Source organism: Lynx rufus, unplaced genomic scaffold (assembly GCF_022079265.1).
Source record: "Lynx rufus isolate CCGP_SWC_20201006 ecotype Redwood Valley unplaced genomic scaffold, mLynRuf1.p SCAF_5, whole genome shotgun sequence".
NCBI classification, from domain to species: Eukaryota; Metazoa; Chordata; class Mammalia; order Carnivora; family Felidae; genus Lynx; species Lynx rufus.
In genome coordinates, this window is record NW_025814867.1 from 149,310,680 (window position 1) to 149,335,825 (window position 25,146).

A 25,146-nucleotide genomic window follows, 5' to 3' on the forward strand; every position below is an offset into this window, starting at 1 on the left:
TGCTGCTGGTTGAGGAGGACACTCTAAGCAATTCGTGGGGGCACTGGACATTGTATGTCATTTACTGACTCCTAAAAAGGGAGAGCAGGCCTAGGATAATACAGGGGTGTGTTTGGGCCTGAATCTTAGAAGCCTTCTGTGAGTGGGCTCTTGGGAAGTCGGGGGCGTGTCTCCCCAGGTTCCCCAGAGCCTGTTCTAGACTCATCATGGCATCCACTCAAGCATCTGTTGGATCCCATTCACCTCAGATCTGGGTCCTCACTCAGCACCTCTCACTGGGTCTTCCCCAGCCCCAGACCTGCAACATTTGGGCTGCAGGCCAGCTATGGCATCACTTCAAGAGTGAGGCCCTGAGTTAAACCCTAAACTCCAGAGCCCCTTCTTCCATTTCTTTCCTCAATTTCCCCTCTACCACAAGGCCTTGTGGTATTGATTGACTGATTGATTGAGAATCTTAAGTGGGTTCCATACCCAGTGCAAAGCCAGATTTGGGATTCAATCTCATGATCCTGGGATCATGACCTGAGCCAATATCAAGAGTCAAATGGTCAACAACTAAGTCACCCAGGTGCCCCCATCTACTTTTAAATTAAAAAAAAAAATCTCATTTCAAAGCTCAGGGATTGGGGGAAGCTGGTTCAATGTCTTAGAGGATTTTAGAGGAAGTAAAAACAAAACAAAACCAAAAACCATGATTTAATCTCTCTCCAATTTACTAATTGTGAAAAGAAATATCCATTTGATTCACAAAGGTGGAGCAAATTAACCTCTGGTTTTTTAACTTTTTTTGTTGTTGTTGTTTGTTTATTTTTGAGAGAGAGAGAGACAGGGTGTGAGCAGGGGAGGCTCAGAAAGAGAGGGAGACACAGAATCTGAAGCAGCCTCCAGACTCTGAGCTGTTAGCACAGAGCCCGACATGGGGCTCGGGACCACGAACGGTGACATAATGACCTGAGCTGAAGTCAGACACTTAATCGACTGAGCCTCCCAGGCACCCCGGTCTCAAGGCTCCAGAAGTCTCTTGCCTTGAGAAGGTCTCCATGCCATACACACTAATGACTGCTTTTACTCTTTAAAGGAAAAGTCTTAAGGCTAACCTTTTTCTCCATAATCCATAAATTGGGAGCCTAGATAATGCTGGGAGGTGGGTGGGGTTTTTGTTAATTCTTCAGTTATATACAGTTAAGGAGAGAAAAATGATGAGTTTATAGAAACCCAAAAGAAAAAAAAAAAGAAAGGTGTTTTGGATGCATAATGGTCAAGCCATTATCTCCTGAATATATTTGGGGGCCTCAGATCAGATTTCTAATTCCAATTCTGAATCAAGTATTAAACAGATAACTTTGTCAAAACTGGGTAACCTCCATGAGGCTTCATCTTGCTCGTTTACAGAAAGTGAGAAGGAGTTACATCTTTCGTGTACGGGCCCCAGGGTGACAACATGGCTGAAGATGTTCTGCACCTTGAAAGCTGCGGACTCAGAACTACACCGAGCTATTGGCTCCTTTCCTAATGGATGGAACACGCAGCATGACATTGCAAAGGTCCGAGTCTGACACATTGTCTAAGGATGTGCCTGCTTTGTGACCTCAGAGATCGAGAGGAAAACTCCAAAGGTCCAAAGGGAAAAGCCCAAAAATCTGAAATTAAGCTTTAAAATCTTGTGAAGAAAAACATCCTGTGACTGCACTTCATCACAGATCCCAACCTGCAAGCCTGGACGGTCACCAGTTTTCTGAAGACACTCAGAGCAACAGACAGGCAGATAAGGGCAGACGCACGCCAGGTTCCTCGGGCATCTGAGAGGGGAGGCGAGCCCCTTCTCAGCATCACCAAGTTTACATAGCAGTCAGCAAGAGAACAGTCACGTGATTCCCAACTGGACTCCAAATAGAATTCTTTGGGCACCAGCTATCGGCTAGCCCTGTGCTAAATACTGAAAGGCTTTACTCCTTCCAACAACCCCGAGGCACTCAAATGCGTTCCCCTAATTCTTCAGACGCAATGACTACAGAAATGTGCACACTGACTTACTGATGATATAAGCCATGGGTTAAGCTTGAGTCTTCCTGAGAATAATGATGCTGATTATTGATTCACATCTGACTATGTGCCAGACATTATGCCAAGTGCTTTCCATATATTATTTCCGATCTTTCTCACCAAATTCTACGTGTCAGGGATTATTATTATTCCCATTTTACAGATTAAGAAACTGACTCTCAGGAAAGAGTCACTTACTTGCTCAAGCACACAGAGCTTATGTGATTCCATCCAGAATTCATCTTTTTTCTCTGCTCTACAATTTCCTCAGGAGAAAGGTCTACACTTTAGCATTGATGGGGCAGGGCATTATTGAAATGACCTGTAATTATTGATCTACGTAGACATTGGAAATGTCCCAGGCAGCCACTTCCCAGCCCACAGACCCTCATTTTGTTCAGGCAGTAACGTGTCACTCTGGATGGTTTAGCTTGGCTAACTGAACAGTGGCAATCCCAATCGATTTAGCCAGTGATCGGTTTAGTGGTTGCTATCTGACCTTGTTCTGACCAAAGAGATATAAGAGATCTGTTCCGGATTTCTGCAAAAGATTTTCTTCCCTGACAAATAAGACACACAGGGGACAAAGTCCCTTTGTCCCAGCTCCTCCTACTGGCTACACCACCGTGAGTCATGTGAGGACCCAGTGTTTGGAGCACCGGCAGCCATCTTGTGAGCATGAGTAGGACGTGGGGGCATTTTTCAGAATGAGAAAGAAAAAAGTTCGGAGGCTTGAAGACACTATTAGCCATCAAACCTAATCCTGGGATCACCTACTTCCAGAGGTTTTGTAATGTAAATAAGTGTTTTTATGGCATAAGCCACAGTTACTAATTTTGTATTTTAGTTTAATAATTTCCCTATTACTCCAAATATATCCCAACTGATACAGTTATGAAGTCAAATCAGAAGACAATTTGTATTCACTCTGAAAATGAAACTTGAGCATGTTCAGTGACTGAATGAGTTACTTATTCTGAATATGGTTCTTGTCCTCAAAGTCACTTAGAAGGACAGTTAGTGACTTGTTGGAACTTTGACTCAAGCATGGTTCTCTCCTTGCTTCTGTAAGGGAGGAAAAGCTTCTTCTCCACTCTCTTAAGTTATCTCCCTGGGACATGCAAATTAAAGGAACAAGAGACAGAATAACAAGAGAGACGCATGTGAAGTGTATGTGATGTTAATATTTTTTATGTGACACCGAGGGCTTCGTGGGCAAGAAGTGGCTACCACGAAAAAGAGTTAGACTCAGGAACTTATATACCATTTTAACAAAAAAATGATAAATTTGTAGAAAAGCAAAAAAGTGAAGAAAAGGGACGGGGCTTTCAGGGGTGGCTATAGTGACTAGGGAACATATGAGGTAAACTAATGGAAGAAGAGGTTTGTTGGAGCGGGATTAATCTTGGCATCAGCTCCATCCCCCGGGGAAAAATGTTCTCTTCTTCCCCATACCAAGAGGGTACCTTTCTCATGGGAAATTTATGTCCTGCTTTTAGGCAGAGAGGGTAAGTGTGGAGAGCCTTCCTCTACCTGCCATCTCTCGATTGCCTTCAGCTCAAAATAATCAATACCCCAAAATGGCATATTTTGGAGTGCCACGTTCTAGTTCCCTTCACTTCCAAATAAATAACATATCCGTTATTTTACTTACATATTTACGATACAAATATTCTGTATTTGTATTAGAAATATTTGTATTTGAATTATAAATATAATGCAAATATTTCATTTTATAGTGTTTATACTATTACTACAAAGGCCACAAGCATCTAATCACAAGGCTTATTATATATCATATTTAAACTTATGGTATGAATATGTAATATTGTAATAACCACCACAGAATCGCAGAGAGCAGAAGTGAAAGTTGTCCCAGCATTAAAATGTACTAAAACTTTTTAATAGTCTAAAAGTAATATACGTTACATTTGAACTTCATCCACATTGTGCATATCAGCAGTTGACTCCTTTTTATTAATGAGTGGCATTGCATTGTACAAACATATCATAATTTGATTATTAATTTTCCTGCTGATGGTCATTTAGGATGTTTCCAGTTTGGAGCTATTATGACTAATGTTGCTATCAACATTCTTGTACAAATCATTTAAGTGGATTTATCCTCCCCACCCCCCCACCCCCCATTTCTCTAGGGTAGAGAACAGGTAAAACCAAGTTTTGGGGGCTGTAAATCAGAACAACACCCCTAGGGATGTCATGAGGGAACTTTCTGAGGTCACGGAAATATTCTGTATCCTGACCTGAGCGGTGACTATGAAGTAGATACATTTATCAAACCTCATCAGACCGTGAGGTTTAATGTATGTAAATTACGTTCCACTTTTAAAATCATAAAAAAGAAAAAACAGTCCAAAAGAGTATAAGATTGCAGTGGATAAAAGGAATCCATTACATCAGCATCCATTACAGCTACTTTCTTATGTTTGCAGACATTCGGAAGCTAAGAATCGTGTTTCTCAGACTTTCTTGAATCCAGGAGGCAAAAACTAAGTTTCTTCAAATCAGATGCACTCATGCAAGATTTGCAAAGGAGCAGGCAAAGAGAGGTGAGGGGGAGGCCATCTTTCTGCTATTTGATGTTGCTGAAGGTCAGTGAGGTGGGGGGCAGTGAAAGGGGATCTCCTGACCTGGACAGGTGTCCCTGTGGCCAAAGCCAGACTCACCATTCCACGGTTGGTCACAAGCCGCATGTATCTGGAGGGGCAGTCAGAACAGGGAGAAGCTGCATGTAGCAAGTCTGTTTTGATTTTTGTTTCATTGTGTTCTACTGTGAATCTTTACAAGCATACATAATAGTTGCAAATACCATATGACGACTGCCCAAATAGCCACCACCTAGATTCTATAATTGTGAACGTTTTGTTATAACCGCTTCATCACATGTCCACCATATTTTCACACATCACTGCTTATTTCTGATGCACTGACAGTGCAAAGTTGCCCTCAGTGGTTCTGCTGATGGCGTCCCAGTCCCCTCCTGGGTTAGTGGCTTCCTTAGAGGGCCAGTGCCCCGACGTGTCCTTGGAGCACCTGGGTGGCCGGCCTAGCGTCCTCTCCTTCAGCTTTTCCCCAAAATTCTGTAGGTCCCCCCACTCCCCGTAGTGGAGTGTGTCTGCTCTGCCACAACACATCCTTCTAAGGCTCCAGGATATATTGCTCATGTAGGATTGAGAGTCGGGGGATGATGTCACCGTAAAATGACAATTGTCTTGATTCATATACAATTTTTCCCAGCAAAAAGAGCAGGAAAAGAACAAATCTCCAGCTCGGCTACAGGATGCTTCTTGGTTCTCTCCTAAGAAAAATGAGCGTGATCACCTACACAAAGGTGCCCTTCATGACAAGAGGGGACTCCCAACCTTGCACAGAACAGGTGGACTCTTTCTCCCAGGGTTCAGAGCTTCCATCTGCACTTTTTCAGGCCTAAAGTGAATATTTTCACTCATTTGTTTCTGTCCATTTTTAACATCCCTGAGGCTAACTCTGGCCATGTTCGGTTGCCTGTGCAAGAGCCCTCTGAGGTTCTAATCGCTGCATTTGCTGGTGCTGTGGACGCAAAATTAAATCGGTTTTGAATGCTCTGCGCTGAATCTGTGTGCTCTGTTGTTAATTTTGAAGAACACAGGGTTTTTCCAGAACACATATACTAGGTTATAAAAGAAAGACCTATCACATCAATTTTTGCTTAACAACTATGGTCTACTCCCACACCTGCAATTGAAATTTGATTCATACAGAAATAAAATAATTCCCCCATCCTGTTCCAGTCGCCCACACCAGGCTCAGAAATAATCACCAAAAACAGGGTTTTGGACCCTTCCAGCTCAGCTAAGGCTGTCTCTCCAACACCCGCACATATAGTCTGCCTCATTGTCTGATTTGGTGTGATTTATTTAAACAACCTTGCAAACATGTAGACACTTCGGATGTGTCCATTTTTTTGTTAGCATAGACACTTCTGTAACGACTATCTTTCAACATACTTCTTTATGGACCTAGCTGAGCACGGATGCAAAAGGCATTGCTAAACTCTTTTTTTTTTTTTAATTTTTTTTTTTAGCGTTTATTTATTTTTGAGACAGAGAGAGACAGAGCATGAACAGGGGAGGGGCAGAGAGAGAGGGAGACACAGAATCTGAAGCAGGATCCAGGCTCTGAGCGGTCAGCACAGAGCCCGATGCGGGGCTCGAACTCACAGGCCGTGAGATCATGACCTGAGCCGAAGTTGGACGCTTAACCGACCAAGCCACCCAGGCGCCCCAGGCATTGCTAAACTCTTAAAGGAATCCTTGCTGTCACCTTGCAAACAGAACACTCTGGTCACCTCAGGCCAGTGTGCATACATGTGAGCACTGTCACAGGCAACTTCAAATCTTGTCTTCGACCATGTGATGGATTAGAAAAACTGGCATCTTGTTTTAATTTGAGTTTCTTAATATTGAAACATGTTAAGTAGCGTTTTTGTTTATTGGCCTTCTACCATTTCTGCTTTCTACGGATTCCTTGTTTTTAATTTTAAACTGATCTGTAAATGGTTTATATATATAGCAATGAAATCTACCTTGTTCTATTTGAAAATGCTTCGGCCAGCTCACCATTTGTCTTTGGTTTTATTTATAGTATGTTCGTTAGGCAGAAGCTTTCAACTTTAAAATAGTTACGCTCATCAATCTTTCCCATTATTTTACTTCTGATTGTTGTACCATGTTGACAAATTCCTCCCCCTTTCTAAGAATGTATACATAGATACGTACATATGTAGATAGACAGAAAGATATGGATTTAAAATCCTTTAGTTTTATGGTTAAATCTTTGCTTCATTTGACATTTGTTTGATATTGGGAATAGAAGGGTTTTTTTTTTTAATTTAAGTTTATTTATTTATTTTGAGAGAGAGGCAGAGAGAGAGAAAGAATCCCAAGCGGGCCCCACACTGTCAGCATGGAGCACAACGTGGGCCTCAAACCATGAGCTCATGGCCTGAGCTGAAATCAAGAGTCTGTCGCTTTAACCAACTGAGCCAGCCGGGCACCCCTGGGCATAGGAGCTTTTTGTGCCAAGGTGGAAAACCTTGACTAATCCACCACGCCATTTGCATTCAGTATCTGAATATTTACTTTTGAACATAGGTAGGAGGAAAAGATTTCCTTACAGGCTTATATTTTAAAATTCCATCAGCCAGTTTAAAGATAAATGATTACTTATTTTAGCAAAAGTAAAGATTGGCTTGATATTAAAAATCTCTATTTTATGGTAAAAATGATTGGGAAAAATGTACTGACAGTTAAATTAGTGTGGAAAGGGGAAGATCTCACGGTACAGCTATGAAGAGAATGTTGGATAACATTTTTAAGCCAAGAAATATGTATAGAAATTCAAGTAGCAGTGCAAATTAGAATATAGATTATATTGCAATTATAATCCATACACAAATATTTGGCATGCTAGTCTTCACAGCCTTAAGTAAAATAGCCATTAAGAACTATATTGAATTTTTAGTTATTTAATTCCACTTAGGGCATGAATGAACTTTCAAGAAAAGCTCAATTTAGAAATTCTTAATATCTGGTCAGAATGAAATGCATAATGTCACTTTTGCTGCTTCAATATTTCATGATTGGGGGGGGAAATCACACACATAATGTTCATGAGTAATTATCTGTGACTCAAGGGACACCGGGGTGGCTCAGTAGGTTGAGAGCCCAGCTCTTATCAAGAGCTTATCAAGTCCAGCTCAGGTCATGATCTCATGGTTCGTGAGTTCAAGCCATGCATCCGGCTCTGTGCTGACAGTGTGAGTCTACTTGGGATTCTCTCTCTCCCTCTCTGCCCCCTTACTCTCTCTCCTCCTCCCTCTCTCAAAAATAATAAACATTTTTAAAAAATTATCTGTGATTCAAAACAAAAAGTATAAGAATATTTTTTAAAAAATTGTTTTTAATCTTTATTTAGGTTTAAGAGATAGAGACAGAGTGTGAGTGGGGGAGGAACAGAGAGAGAGGGAGATACAGAATCCAAAGCAGGCTCCAGGCTCCAACCTGTCAGCACAGAGCCCAACACCGGGCTCGAACTCACAAACCGAGCCGCGAGATCATGACTTGAGCTGAAGTCGGATGCTTAATCAACTGAGCCACCCAGGTGCCCGAAGAACATTTTTTAAAAAGAAAAGTCTTGCTCCTCTACAAACCGTAATTGAAAGCTAACATCTGCTTTATTTGATAAATACACCTGCTGGTGACAATAGGAAAACCAGCCACTGCGAGTGAGTGCCTTGTCACCACACTGTGTCAAACTTTTAAAATATGACTAATCAGGTTTCTATTCTTTTAGGCCTTTGCAATTTGAAAAAAAATGTTCAAACCTAGAGGAAAGTGTCGAGAACGGTACAATAAATGCTGATATAATCTTCGTGCAAATCCCCCACGGTCTCCCTCTCCCCCTCTGTGTGTGTCTCCTCCAGGTGATACGCCATGCCGGGGAAGGCGCCAGTCCAGAAATGAGGCATTCACGGGTTCCTGTTCTGGATCTGCCCGCAATAAGCAGGAAGACCCTGGATAAACCTCTTTACCTCTGCAGATCTCCATCCCCCCGTCTACCAGATAAAGACGCTGCACCCAAGTCTCAAGGTCCATTTATCGCCATTTTCCATAACCTGTAACGGTTGTATACATACAGAGAGAATAAAGGAGGATCTGGAAGACTCATTGGGGAAGGATGAAGAAAGCAAACTGGAAAACAGAACGCAAGGGATGCTTAGAGTAATAAGAAACAATCTTTTCAGAGAAGCGTTTTCCTAAACTTTGGGAAAGTTAAGAAAACAACTCTCTTTCAAAGTTACTTACTCCGGAGGCACAAAGCCTGACTGTCTGCTGGTGTTCAAATATCAGCACAAAGTGCAGTAAACCTCATTAATTTTCCCTAATTGGGTGGAAAGTTGTGGAAAAGTCTGAAGTAGAGAAACGCTTTCACAAAATTCAACTTAATTTCAAGTTCGCATGGCAACAAAGGATGACAGGGCCCCGAGGAAGGGGAACAGTGGAATGTCTTAGAGAATTTTTAAGATTTTTAATAATAGGTTAAAAAAAACACATTAGGAATTAGAACATTGATTGTTTTGCAGAAGCACTTAAATACAAAGTGGTTTTACGCTTTAGTTTCACATTTTATAAGGCCTCAGCCTTAAGAAGACTATATACTTCCCTAGTTTATACTTTTCATTTGCTCGGCAAACCCTTCCCCCACCCCTGGCCCTAATATATCAACGCACTTCACCAGCTTTTTACATTTATCCCAGTTTCTGAATTAGTGGGTTTCTCAATGGCCAGGGTCAGACTGTTTCTTTTCTAAAAATCCTCAAGACTTTCATGCTCCCAGGAAATGCACCTGTCAACGTGGTATGTGCATTCTCTCATTTTCTTAAAAGCAGGAACTAGGTTTCATTTTTCACCCTTGATTTTAAAGCATTTGGAGAGCTTGAAAGAGAAGGGGCCCGTCGGCGCGGGAGCAAATAAATCTAATCGTGGTGAAAAGGTGATGAAAGCCTTGCGCTTACATTTCCTCAATTTGTTCTTAAAATAATCCTTGACACACTCTTTGATTGAGGACCAACTCTTGATTTTCCAAGGCTGGGGTCACAGAGATCAGGAACAAAAGACAGAGTTATTTTAAAGCACAAATTTGAGCAATTACTTCCCACCTTTTCCTCTCGATATTTCCAAAGATGTTAATAAGTAGCTAAATTGACTTCTTTGAATTCTGTTTTGCTCCGTTCCACTGCCTACCATATAACAGGTACACTGTTCAGCAGAATGCTGGTTAAGGGAAATTGACAGGAGGGAAATCTAACTGAAAATGTCACCACCAGCCATTGAAGGCCTATGGGTGTTTCTAGTGGATGTGACTACCCAACTGCAGATTGAAAAGAAGCAAAATAAACATGGGTAATATTGGGAGGAGGAAGGACTAAAACTGGGGAGTGTGACAGATGCTATCAATGTCATGCCAGTGTCCCCAGGCATATATACATCTATATGTGGTGTGGGTGTGTGTGTGTGTGTGTGTGTGTGTGTGTATACACACCCATCCCCCTCCCACACACACACACACTGGTCTATGTATGGTCCATACATGATTCCCTACTCCTGCTATATTCACCTGCAGCTCTCAGTCCCTTGCCCCCATGGATGTCTCTCTGGCCGTGTGAGGGAGGCTGGAAACGCTAGACAGTGAATGCTCCTGGATCAGCTCTCAGCCCGTAGTTGGAGGATAAATTGTCAACTTTCTTCTTCCACCTCTGTAGGGTGGAATAGCTCTGAAAGCATCTTCCACCCTGTCTCCCAAAGACAAACCTTGCAAATGAGGCACTGACCACTCTTTGTTCTGGACCACATGTTCAAGGATGTTTGTAGAGCAAATAGCCTTGTATAGCAAATAGTCTCCCTCAGGAACAAAGGGCAAGAATTCTTACTGCCCATTATATAAGATTTCGATTCCCTAAGTACAGGCTTCCAACCCACTACCTGTGTAGGCAAAGTCTAGGCCCATCTGGATCATACCCATGGGACTAGGTTCAAGGAGAGTCAACACTCTAATGCTTACACTGTCTGCTGTACTGTAAGTAACAAAGTACTTTGTTTCTGATATAGGGATCTCATATTTTCTGCCAGTATCCATGAAACTGTGTCAAGCCAACCTATTAACTTGAAAGTATGGTGGTCATCTTAGACTCCATTGATCTCACATCATGGAAAATGACCAATTGCAGATTGAATTTGAATTTGGCTGAAATTAGAATAATCATTTTCTAATAATATTTACTTTAAAACATTGCTGTATTATTCAGATAGGATCCTAATTAAAATGTAATACTTTGAAAAAGAGATCTCCAGTTTTTTTCTGGCCACAAAACTTAAAGATGAACCACTCAAGCCCCCAGTTATTGCCAGATATACCAGGGGCTATAGATTTAATAAGATTTACTACACCGATTCTCTCAGATAGTGAAGTTGCTCACAGATCCAGGGCACAAGTACAGCTCTCTTCCCTGAGAACTATTGCAGTCTTAAGAACTCCCAGCGTAACAATCAAACACTCATTACTTTTGCTTCTTAGTTATGGAACTGTGGGTCAATATTGGACTTGTTTGTTCACCTATTTGTTACAGCATCAAAGAGTCAATCGCATTAAGTGTATGCATTAAAATGACAATGGAGAAAAAAATATAATTAATGGTGGAAAGAAGGAAAGTCATTACGACTTCTGCATGTTGAGAGGGAAGGCAAGCTCCAGGCTGGTGCTTGAGATTGGCAATGTGTTTGAAGTCCAAAGGGTCTTTGCATTCATTCCTAGGTGGAGAAAGGGTGTGAGTGGCTCCATATACAGAACAGAAAGAGGAACTGTTAAGAACGTTACCAGCTTCTGTAGCTCCATGGAGAGCAGTCAAGTTTATTTTATAGATCACTGAAAATGAATGAAGCCTGTCATGGCTTAAAAACCCATATAGGAATTATTATATAATACATTCTATAGTTATATGACTGTGTAATAATGTACGTTAGAATTGTATGTAAGAATTGTATATGTGTGGGGCGCCTGGGTGGCTCATTCAGTTAAGCATCTGACTTCAGCTCAGTATCACGATGTCATGATTCATTTGTGAGTTTGAGCCCTGCATCAGACTCTCTGCTGTCAGCATAGAGCCCGCTTTGGGTCCTCTGTTCCCCTTTCTCCCTCTGCCCCTTCCCCGCTGGTTCTCCCTCTCTCCCTTTCTCAAAATAAATAAATAAACTTTAAAAAAAGAACTGTATATGTTATATATTAATATACTAGTATATGTACATAGTTATTAGTAACATATGTAGTTAACTTCAGTGTAGCCATTTCAGAAAAAGCTCTTTCTAGACTGCCTATAAAAATAAAGGTTTTCTGTACTATTGCTGGTTCTCTATATTATATTTAAACTTCTACAGTTACATAAAACATACCGTTAAGATAATATCAAAAAGGTTAGATTAGTTCAACTGTACTATAGGTATGATAATCTTCACTTCAAATCAGAAACCAAAAAGAGCCAAAGCTGGGGAAATAATTTCACCCTTGCTTAATATGCTTTTCAGATTAATCTAAGAATGACACCAAAAGGCCAAGATAAGAAATGCAGGCATTGAATGCAAGCAAACTCCTTTTTTTTTCAGAGTATTTTACTGTCAGAATTGAATATACTGATGTGATAAAATGGTAGGTATTAACAGTGTCCTAAAACACATCAGTTTTCCACCATTTTGTTTGTTTAAGGACTTTTAGTTTCAAACAGAAATAAAATGAGCTTTCTTCCCAGAAAATAGAATATTCGTTGCCCTACCTAATTCTGACACTGATTTTGTAAGTTATTGGAAGAGCAAGCATTGAACGCACAGTTGCTTACTTAGCACCTATAATACCAGGCATTGTGTTTGGTGTATGGGTTCAGAGGGATAAACACAGCTGATGCCCTTAAGGAACTCAAATTCAGATTTCTTTTTTCAAGATAAAAAATAATACATGACTTAGTTTCCCCTTCCTCAAGGCTATACAAGTGGGAATTTGTTCCAAATTATCTGCAAAATAGAAAGCAAGGGAAATCAAGACAAGTTTTTATCAGCATGTCGCCCACGTATTCTAACTAACTATGGTAGGAGCCTTCTTCCCTGTGGAAGTGTGAAGGGCCAACCTGTTAAAAGCTCTTACTTCCATATACTTCTTTTAGGGTCTGTCTTTCTAATTTAGTTGCTTGGTTTCTGAAAACTCCTTTCGCCAGGTCAATGTGAGGATCCTGGGGCTGCTGGGAAAATGGGCTTAGCTGGGGCAAATGAAGCAAAGACCAAGAGCACCTCCAGATGAGGTAAAAGGGGGGGAGTCCAATTTCCTTGTAACTCAGCCCAGATTCTGAGGGCAGAAGACCAGCTAGGGATTGAGGGCCAAGCCACAGCTAGCAGTCAAGTGGGCTCCTTGGCTTAGAGTGTCCTTACAGCTAAAGACACACTGTGAAGAACTGGATGATTTTGCAAATATGTTCCACAAACTGTCCTCTTTTATGCAAATGATTCCAAGGACAGTGTCCCACTTCAATTTATGAGGCTGGTATAACCTAGTCATCAAAACTGAGCAGGGACATTATAAGTAAAAAAAATTCCTATAGGCAATCCATCTTAGATCCTAAATGCAAAAATTCTAAATAAAATATAGGTAACCTAAATCCAGCAGACCATTAAATAAATAACAAATACATTGTGTTAGGTTAACATTAGAAAATCTATTCATATAATTCACAACACATTGCAAGAGAAAAACTGTATGATTAACACTATACGTAGAAATACACAAAGATTCAATACCTTTAAAGATAACAAAACAAATAAATACTCAAAACAAGTCAAGAATGGAAGGGGCTCCTTTAGTCTGATCAATGAAATCAGAATCTAAACCTTACACAATAGTAAATAATTAGTAGCATTCTTTTAAGAGGAACAAGTCAGGAACAATAAATAATGCCTACTCCCACTGTTTTCATTTAACCAGTGATCGTAGCCAGCATAATAAGGCACGAAAAAGAAATAATTGCTATAAGCATTGAAAAGAAATAAAATTGTTATTATTTACAGACTGTAGGATTATTTACATAGAAAATTCAAGGAAAACCATGACTTACTAATGAAAAGAAGTAGAGATAGAGAAATAGGTCAAACAAAGTGATTAGGGAAACTTACAATAAACCAACATGCCCATGTGTACTTCATGTATGCTGATGGTGACGCTATAAACCAATAAGGAAGATCAGACTATTCAAAGAATGTTTCTGGGTTGACTGACTATCCATTTGAAAAAAATGTCTTTGCTTCATGCCAGATACAAAAATGAATTCCAGATGGATTGAAAACCTAAAGGTTTTTTAAATTTAACATTTATAGAAGAAAACAATACAGAACAATTTTAGAATTCCAGTGCAGAGAATCATTTCTAAACCAAGACACAAAAATGACAAGAGAGGAAAGTGATACATTTTTTTGCTGTGTTGAAATTTGAAACCTCTGTATGACACCATAAAAATCTATAAAGCAAATATTAGAAAAGACATGAGAGCACAAATACCCACAAAGGAGATTTTCTTTTAGGTCCTATTGGCCAGAAATGTGTCAGATGATCACCAATCATTGCTTATCCACAGGAGCTTAGGGAGGACATTTCTTCCTTTCTTAAGACATTGTAATCTCACACCTCAACCAAATCATGACACTTTTAACAGGAGGAATGGAGGAAAATGTTGGCTCTGTAGACAATCTACAGCATCTACCAAAGACCATTAATAAGCAATTTACAGAAGAACAAACCAGAACAACCAATAAACCAATGAAAAGTTGTGGGCTTCACTAGTAATCAAAGGAATACAATTTAACTGGGGGGCAGGGAGGAAAGGGAGGGCAAGAGAGATCACCATACAGTCATGAGATTGACTGTGATTCTAAAACTTATTAAAACCAAGTTTTGTGGTTTTATGAGGTCCATCTCCACTTAGATGCCTCTTGATTCAATGTATTCAAAACAAAACTCCTTCCTCCACATTGTTTCTTCTTCCCAGCCAAAGTCAAGGACACCACCACCAACAACTACAGGGAAAGACTTGAATCGTGCTTAACTAATGGCATTGCCTCACCACTCATATCTAGTAACTCTGACATAGCTGTAAATCCCTCCTTTCTTTTCCCACACCTCTAGAATCCATCTCCACTGTCAGGGGCGATGTCCTCATCATCATTCTCTGCAAGGAAAACCTCTTAACCCATCTTTCTGCCTTATATATTGCTGCCTTTCAACCATTATTCATCAGGTAGAGGCACTGTGTCTCCTATGCTTAAATGTATCCAGTAGCCTCTGTTATAAAGATCAAGTTAGGGGCAACTGGGTGGCTCAGTTGGTTTAGTGTCCGACTTTGGCTCAGGTCATAGTCTTGGGGTTCTTAGGTTCCAGCCCTGCATCAGGCTCTGTGCTGACAGCTCGGTGCCTGCTTCATATTCTGTATCTCCCTCTCTCTCTGCCCCTCCCCTGCTGCACTCTCTCTCTCAAAAATAAACATTAAAAAAAAAGATCAAGCTAAATCCCAAGAGAGATGTCCCTTAATGATATGCCTGTATCTCTTCCAGTCTCATCTACCATTCTGTCTTGTATTCCACACATTCCTATTGGTATAATTTTCTTTCCCCCAAGTATGCTGATTAACAGTTATTTTAGTCAGATTCCATGAGTGGTAAATTTATCCAGTAATTATATGAAATAATTTTGTTTTGCTTTCATCCTTCAATAAATGTTTATTCAAGTTGATAGTTTTTATTCCTCCATATTTTGAGGGCCAAGGAAGTTCACTAATGATGGTACCAAGGACACAGACCAATGATTTGGAGCCCAACAAAAAGACTTGGCTTCCTCCTAATTTCTGTCTGGGACCACCCTTACCTGTAAAACTGAGTCTTTTTTCAAATTTCTCCACAAACTCTAATCAACTTCTTTCCTTTGCTTACCTCTGACTACATTAATTCTCCTCCAAAAAAAAACCAGCAATAGGGGCACATTCCTATATAGCTTTGTACAGTAGGAAGACCTTAGGAGCATTCTTGCACATTGCCATACTTTAAGGCAAAGCCAGAACTGTTATGAATAGTTTCCATAACTTAAAAAAATACATAAGTTAAACAAGATATCTTAAACGTTCTATTTTTTTTAATTTATTTATTTAAATTAGGCCCCACACCCAATGTGGGGCTCGAACTCATGACCCTGATATCAAGAGTCCCATGCTCTACCAACTGAGCCAGCCAGGTGCCCCATAAACTTTCTATTTTAATTCCACATGTTAAAGCCAGAGAGGAGACTCAATGCTCAGGACACTAAGGCTTACTTATTTTTGTAATTTTGTCTTTTGCTTCTAGCTGGTAAATGTAGATACATGTATGTTAATCACTAGATTACCAGTACCCTCATTTGGGCAAAATTGGGTAACTCTGTTTCATCTCTAAATCACTAATATTTGTGGCTAACTTAATTGATTTATGCCAAAGATGTAAGTGAAAGTTGTTTTGAGTTTTGTTTTATCACAGAACTATTAATTTAATGTTTGGAAGAGAAAGACAAAATCTTTTGAAAAACTAAAAGGAATGAAGGGTCCGTTAGCCACAAGAAAAACATGCCAAGGAGAGGCACAAACATACAGGCTTCTGAAGAAGTATGAATTTAAATCAAGTATCCTTCAGAGAAGCAGACATTACTTGTTTTTTGAAAAAGATATCGTTGACCTAAAAATGCATGAAACATAGATATTCATTCTAAACAACCCAAAAATATTAACTCATTTTCTCCCTAATTTGTCATTTCCTTTGGCATACTTTCATACAGTCTGAAATCCACCATATAGCACTTAGCATACATGTAGTCTTACAATTGCCCTCTTGGAATCTGAATGTGTAGAAGCCTCATCTCAATGCAAATTGACTATAAATTCTTTGGGGGCAAGGACCATGATTTCTGTTGTTGCTATTCTTTTCTAATTACTGGAAATATCTCATAATACCTACTTTGGTATTGTGCTTAGGTTTACGTAATAGATTGGAGTTCCCCAAATGCTACACTTCCTTTTATCAAGCAATATTTCTTCTTTCTGAAATAAACCAAGGAAATACTCATCTCATCCTCCAGGAAATAGACATTAAAGAGATGGTGAAAAAGATATTATGAAAAATTGTATGCCAATAAGCTCAACAATTTTGATGAAATGAGTACATTCCTTGACAATAACATCTTACCAAAGCTGACACAAGAAGAAAGAGAACATATAAATAGCTCTGTATTTATCTTAGAAATTGAATCTATAAATAAAAATCTTCCCACAAAGCAAATTCTAGGTCCAGATGGGTTCAACTGTGAGCTCTTTTTTTTTGGAGCCCTTTTCAATATGTAAAGAAGAAATAACATCCATTGTACACAAGACTAGAAGAAGTTCAGCTTAATCATGATATGAAAATCTGTCAGGCTCACTTATTAGATCAAAATCCTGAACAAATTATTCACAAACTGAATCTAGCAATGTATGTAAAAGGAAAATACACTATGGCAAATTTGGGTTTATCTTAAGCATGTAAAGTTGGATTAAAATGAGAAAATCAATTAATGTCATTAACCACATTAACAGATTAAATGTGAAATCATCATATGATACTTCTAATAATGTAAAAAAATGACTAAATAAAATTTAATATTCATTTGTGTTTTTTTTAATCAGCTTTTAGTAAACTAAGAATACGAAGGGACTTCCTTAAGCTATAATGAAAATCTATGGCAAAAATCACACTTCAAGGTGAAAATTGAAAGCTCTCTTAGGGGAATCAGGAACTAGATTCAGATGCATGTTATTTTAGTTTCTATCAACATTTTAGTGGAAGTTGTAGCAAGTGCAAGAAAACATAAGCTAAATGCATAAGAATTGTTATTTAGGAAACAAAACTTTCATTATTCACAAGTTATATGTATAATTTTAGCATCTGTGTTCATGGGTAAATTTGCACTGTCACTTTCCTCTCCCATTCATGTCAGGATTAGTCAAGTTTATGCTAGACTTTTTCAATATTCTGGAATAGTTTATGTATGTATTGGCCACGTGTCTTATTTTCTGATGCTTTGACATGGGGGGGATGGTGGGGAGTGGCTTACTGACCTTGGAGAGACTGCTCTTCCCAGAGTTAATTAATCTCAGAGATAGTAAACAACTCACCCCTGATCATGCCCTTCAAATGTAAACCAATCAGTCCACAGCCCACATCCTTAACCACCTCTCACAGCAGGCTTTCACACTCCAGGCCACTAGCCAACTGTCCAGTGACAGTTACCAAACAACAAGGACATCTCCTATGCCCCAGATCCTCCTGGAATTATTCAAACTAGCCAGCCTTAAACCTGCTTACCCTGCCTCACCCCCACTCTTCCTTCCTAAGAAACTCCAATAAAGTTTCTTGCCAGACTTCTCCTTCCCCAGCCTCCTGACCACTCCTGGGGTTTCGCCATGGGGGAAGGCCATGGCATAGCATGCCCCCTCCTCTTGGGATCTAGGAGTGTAACAAAGTATTTTTTTTTCAAAGTATGTTTTCAATGGCATTCATCTCCTGATCTGCTGACATTGCCATACCTCAATAATAATAAAGCCTATAGTAAAACCTCAGATTGTGAGTAACTTGTTCTGTGAGGGTTCCACAACATGAGCAAACATTTATAAGACATTTTAACTTGATAAATGAGCAATGTCTTGCAATATTAGTACATGACACCGAATATCACATGATCACAATTGAGCCAATGGTTCTTGAAATTCGCTTTAAGGTACAAATGCTTTGGATTATAAGCATGTTTCCAGAAGGAGTTATGCTCGCAAACCAAGGTCTTACATATTTTAAAACAATATAAAATCAGAATTATTTGTAGAAGTTGCCAGTAAGTTCTACAAATAATCTGAATATTTTCTGTGTGGGAAGTTTTTAACATTAACTTCTTCATTTTATGGAATTATTCAAGTTTTCTATTTCTTTAAGTTTTACTATGGACTATTTTTGCTTTCTAAATACTTTGTTTTTCTAATATTTTGGTGGGTTTTTTTTTTTAATTTTTGAATACTTCTTTTCCTAAGTATTTTCTAATTGCCATATCATTTCCTCTACATTCTGCCCTGGGAAGTTTCCTTCACCTTGATCTTAAACACTTTCATACGTTAATGATTTCAGTTCTATATCTTCAACTCCTGAACTTTAGACCTGTAAACCCGCCATCCTACTTGATGTTTGCACTTCAGCATCTACTAAGTATTCTCACACTTAATTTCAAGCAACGGTCTCGATTTCTATTCGCAACATACTTTCTCTCAGACCCCTAACTGTCAACCACCCAGTTGTCAGAAATGAGAAGTCATCCTCAAGTCCTCCTTCCCCTTCTTCCTCAAGACTAACCACCCACAAGTCCTGTCAGGGGAACATCACTGGATGTTCCTCATCGGTTCACTTCCCTTCCTTCTGCTGAGGTCACCTCTCCTCACTGGGACATTGCCAAGGCCTCCCAGCTGGCCTCCTGCTTCCCTTCTCCCAGCCCACAGCTCACTCTGCACAGAGTAGCCAGAGTCATCCAATACTGGTCTCGTCCCTCCCCTGCTGAAGTGTCCCAACATCACCCATCGCCTTCAGAATAAAATTATTTTCTCTTTCTTTTTAGATCTCATAGTCTTCTTCCTCATCTTCCCAATGTTCCTGCTTTTCCCTCCACCTGGAATGTTCTTTCTCCAGAACTGTGCTGGCTCCTCCATCACCATCTCAGATAAGCCTTCCCTGGTTGTTCCATCTAAAGTAACCCCTTCCCCGCAGCCCCCTTTCTTTACTACTATTTGATTTGATTATTTTATTTTATTTTATTTTATTTTATTTTATTTTATTTTATTTTATGTTATGTTATTTTATGTTATGTTATGTTATTTCATTATGTGTTATTTCATTGTACTTATTGCAACCCCAAATACTTTATTTCTCCTTTATTCCTCTTTCTTATACTTTATTTCCATGAGAGCCATAAATCCTGTCTGATATTTCACTGCTTTAGACTAGGATAGTATTGGCATACAATACATGCTCATTATGGTGGTTTGAATGGGAGCAAGAACGTACTCAAGGTGGACCATGGCAGGCATTTGAGAAAGCAGTTTGAGAAAATGGCGAGGAGACCATACTCCTTAGGGCTAGTGCTGAGGGGACAGTGGGGAACCCTGCCCATCAGTGGGAGAGTCAGACAGGTTGAAACATAAATCCCATCAACAACCTTTCCCGCTCCAGCCTTTGCGCTAAAACCCAGAATCTGGGTAGAGGTTGCAATGCATTTGCTTCTTCTCTGCTCGGTCACCAGAACTGCGGGGTTCAAATAATCAATAGGGAGTTTTGTACTAAGTGACAATTTTTAATTCTAGGGAGACCCAAAATGGAATTCTGTCCTTCCTTAAAATAAAAGAAGACATCTCAGAAAATGAGGTATTTAAGATAAATATCACCAAGCATCAATTTGAGCATTACCTGAATGCTGACATCACAAGTGAAAACAATTTCAACTCCACTTAAAAAGATGTCAAATTCAGGCAGTTTTACAACAGGAAATGGAAAAAGGTTAAGGCTTTCACATGATTCAGGTGTCATTTGATATATATACCTAGGAAATTAGGTCATTGAAAATAATTTTTTTAATGAAGAAATTCACAGCTCCGAATCAAATGATGTTTCAATCCATTTTAACCAGTGTTCCATTCATTTCATTCGCGTTTCTTCACGTTGCCCTGCATCGATCACTTAAAAGCTACCAACAATGAGAAGTTCAAAGACTTCTGTGCTTGATTTTACTGTCACTAATATTTTAATGCCAGTAAAATTAAGGCTACTGAACACAGCTATTTTCATGAAGAAGAAAAATTGGAGTGGGCCATCTGCCAAAATGCGAGGGACTAGACGGACACGGGATGGGTTCATTAGCATCTACATCCCGCGGTTCACGAAACAAACTCGCTTAAGAAGAGCAAGCCAGAAAGGTGTGGAAGAACCTCAACCACTTTTGCTCTTTACAAATATCTATGCAAGTATGCAAGACCCCACTCAAATATCACTTCTGGGTGAACACTTGCCTTTCCTTCTCCAGCAGGATTGATTACTCCCTCTTCAGTGTTCCAACATATGAATCCCTGTTCTTAGACACACTTCCTGACGCAAGACGTGTCTCTTCCACTTAACTTCCATCTTCTTAAAAACAGGAATCCTCTTTTTGTCAACCCTGAATGCCCAGCCCCCAGCACATGGCCAACGTCCAAGAAAGGCTTATTGGTGGAGCAAAGTAAAAAAAGTATTTAATGGAGGCCCTTCTACACACACTAAGTGCTGATCATAGTTGCACTCGTAGTCATTTTTAAAACTCTGATCCACCCTACTCTCTCATAGTTCATGTTCTGCCTGCGGAGTTTAAACAGAAAGAAGGCTTGCTTTCTATCTAGTGTTCTGCTTTCACCCACCCAGTTTGTCAGGACCACAAGAGCAACCTGCCTGTGGTTTTTTTTTTTTCTGGCACAAGGGGCTTATACTCCAAATCAACACGCGTGGCCAGAATAATGAAAAAATAATAAAATAAAATCAGAAAATGGTTTCACATATCTTGAATGAACACTTGAATATTCCTAATGCTCTCTTTGAAGTTAAGGAAAAAGATCCATAACATTCCAAACAGTTTTCCGAAGAGAAGCTCTAATTAAGGAAAGTTTTCAGAACATGCTTGCAATATTTTTTTAAAGAGAGGAAATTTTAAATATAATGCATGAAAGTCACCATACTAATTTACTTATAAAACATATCCAGTAAAGAGCTGCTCCTAGGCATAACTTATACACTGAATCTGTCCAGCTGTAAATCAAAAGCACTCACCATGGGGTGTTTCTAGTGAAATTGTCCCACTCCCCATTAATTTTGCTGACTGGAGTTTCAGTTGAAGATTAAGTAGTTAATTTTTCAAGTGGTAGTACAAATTCTCCCTTCTCTTAATGGAAGATGGTGAGAAAAGAGTGTTTTTCACATTTGTAGTTCATGTGGAGAGACAAAACTATTGTATCAGATTGCAAAGTAATGATCCCCTCTGGATAGAGTTTTTAAATCACCCATTCGTGCAGTGTAGAAGGTGAGAATTTTCTTATTCAAGGGAGTTAAAAAATATATTTTCAAATGGGGAAAATCTATGACACTAGAGATATAAAGGCTATGCCATCCAATGTGTGAAATAATGGTGATTTGAAATATCACATTCCTTTATCCCCATAAGAACACTTACACCTACCACACATTGGGTTTGGTCTTTGATTTGGGTAATATGGACCTTGTAATGTCCCATCACACTGGGTCACCCGAAATGGCACATAATAAAAGTGTGCTGTAATTCAGTCTTCCCCATGGGAATTAACCCCATGCCACAGCTCTGACTTTATAGGCAGACCTCAGTCTAGTTTAACTCTTTCAGAAAGCTACTTGCCACCAATTTCCCACTAGACGATCTGAAAAATTATTGTGAGCTTACCCACAACATGAAATTCCATGGTGGTAGTGATAGATCTTTCCTAAATCCAATAATCATCAAGTGCCTTTGAAATGCTGTTTACTAAATATTAACCTCTGTGTTTAACACTAGATTTTCTAAATTGTTTTCCTAAATCCCGTGGAAACTATCCCAAAATGATACCCTGTGCAGTGAGAGTGCAGAAGGACAGCTTATAAACAAAACAAGTAAGTATTTATATTCTGTTTTCAATTTATTCAAAATATATGGTTCTTTCCCAGTTAGAGGAGAAAACGATTACGTATTCAGTTATCTTGAAATAATTAAAAGGTCATCAATTTCCTGTCATGGAAGTGATATGGTTTAATTACATTCTATAAATGTATTGACCGGGCCATCGGAGGAGACTATCCTGCTGAGAGATTATTATCTTAATAACAAACTGATGTCCATTGAGTGGCATATAAGTATGTGCACAGAGACTTGTGTATTTGTGGGGATTTGAAAATGACTACAGAGATGCTGAATGGCAGAGCTGTTTGGAACCAAGGAGAATTTAAGATGTGCTTGTATTTTCCTAAGAGAAAGTAAATAGTCATAGAAATACTGAATTTATTTATGTTAATACATGAACACATTCCCCTTGCAAAAACTTCCATCCACATCAGACTATTGAAACTGGGCAAAGAGAATGGCAGATAAAAATGCAACTAAAGAAAACATCTCTCAAGTTAGTCATATTTGCAATTTCTGCTAATCTAGTCTAATGCAGTTGAAAGAAACAAGCCCCTAAATGTATTGGAAAGCTAAAGCACTCCTTCTGCTATCACCTAGCCATGTGTCGACACCAGCCAGGAAAGTCCTACGTAGTAAGTAACATGGAACTCTCTACTGACCATCTAGAACATCAAAATGTAGTGTTTCTGCCAAAAGTTTTATTTCAAGTGGTAGCACACTGCTTTTAAGAATGGATTAATAATTCATAAAATGGATTTTTGTTGTCCCTCTTCTCCACATCAGTCCATCCTGAGATGCACCAGGTTGCTGGGATCCCTCTGCAAAATTGTCACCGCTCCATTAATCTGAGCCTTCCACTTATTTAATGTGTCCTGAATGCTATTTCATCCTCTTTTCCATCTCCATCTATTAAACAGACTCAACTCAAACATCAGCGCTCTTAGTGAAGCCCCAGAGCTGGGCATTTCTTCCACTACTTACCTCAATTGTACAAGGCAGCCCAGCATATGGAAACAACAGTGGATCAGGAGGTGACTCTCTGAAACTAACCAGCTTTGTGATCCTGAGGAAGCTTCCCCGTTACCCCAAGCCTTGGGTTCCTTATCTGTAAGACTGGGATAATGACACATAACTCAGCAAGTCTTACAACAACTAAATGAGAGAATGTGTGAGCCCAGCACAGTGCATGGCACGCAGAGGCACTCAGCAAGTGGTAGCCACCCCCACCCGATGCCTCCACATATTTCTGTTCCCCTCCGGGATTCTCTCCAATAAGCCTCCAGCCAACCAGACTGGGAACCATGGTGACGATGCATCCTATGTTAGGTCAGTGCCCTGTTTGCTGCTCCCTAAAGTCCTGTGCAAGCATGAAATTCCCTTTGTGCGTTTCATCCTTCTCCTCCATGTCTCTCTCCCCAGCTGATTCCAGCTTCCACACACAGAGATTATGATTCACATAGTCTAGGGTAGGGTCTACAGCTGAGTATTTTTTTAAAACTCTTAGGGATAATTTTAATGTGCAAGCAAGGTTGAAAACCATGGCACCCCTTCATGGTCCCCTTATGTTGCTCCCACTAATTGTGCCCCTGTCTGAATGAACTGCAATTGTTTCCTGGCTTGTTTACCCTACTTTCTGTGATATCCTTCAAGGCCAATGCTATGTCTCATTCATCTTCAAATCAATGGAAGTGTAGCACAATGCCTAGTCTTTTCCCAATCCTAAAAATCTTGATGGATACAAAAATAAGATATTGGATAAATGGCTTCCCCTTTTCAGTCCTGTTTTCTGTTCAGGAAAATATGTAAAATGGTTCTTCTCCTACTTACAAAGATATTGGTCAGGTAAATTGGGTTAAAAGAAAGCATTTGGAGGCGTCTGCGTGGCTCAGTTGGTTAAATGTCTGACTCTTGGCTTTTACTCAGATTATGAACTCGCAGACTGTGAGTCTGAGCCCCACATTGGGCTCTGTGCTGACAGCATGGAACCTGCTTGGAATTTTCTCTCTCCCCGCCTCTCTGCTCTTCCTGCACTTGCTCTCTCTCTCAAAATAAATAAATAAACATTTAAAAATTTCAAGAAAATAAAAGAAAGCATTTGTTGGGGCACCTGGATGGTTCAGTCAGTTAAGTGTCTGACTCTTGATTTCAGCTCAGTCCATGATCTCACGGTTTGTGAGATTGAGCCCCTCATCAGGCTCTGCTCTGACAGCTTGGAACCTGCTTTGGACTCTCTCTCTCTCCTCTCTCTGCCCCTCCCCTGCTTGCACACTCTCTCTCCATCTCCAAATAAATTTTAAAAAAGTATTTGTTTAAATAAACATATGCCATACAAAATAAATAATAAATACATATACATGCCACATAAAGCACAGTATTGCTAAATTCCAATAATTGCGTTCACATTCACTTGATACAATAAGTAAGCTGCAAATAAAGATGTTTAATGAAAACTTCTATCAACATAGTCATTCAACCTTCTCTCTTGAACTCCTTTCTATCAAGTTCGTGGCTTTCAGTGGTAATCCTGACAGTAACTCCTATAGAGTAGAATTCATGGCCACAGTGATTCTGAATTCATCTCCCAAAGACTGATAAATGATGAGCTAAACTTCATTTGCAGACAAAATTGGAACACGAAGCTGTGGCCTCAGAAGAAAAAGGATTATATACGTAGCCAGTCATGCTCCTGGATCCAGAACTAGACCAAATTCTGGA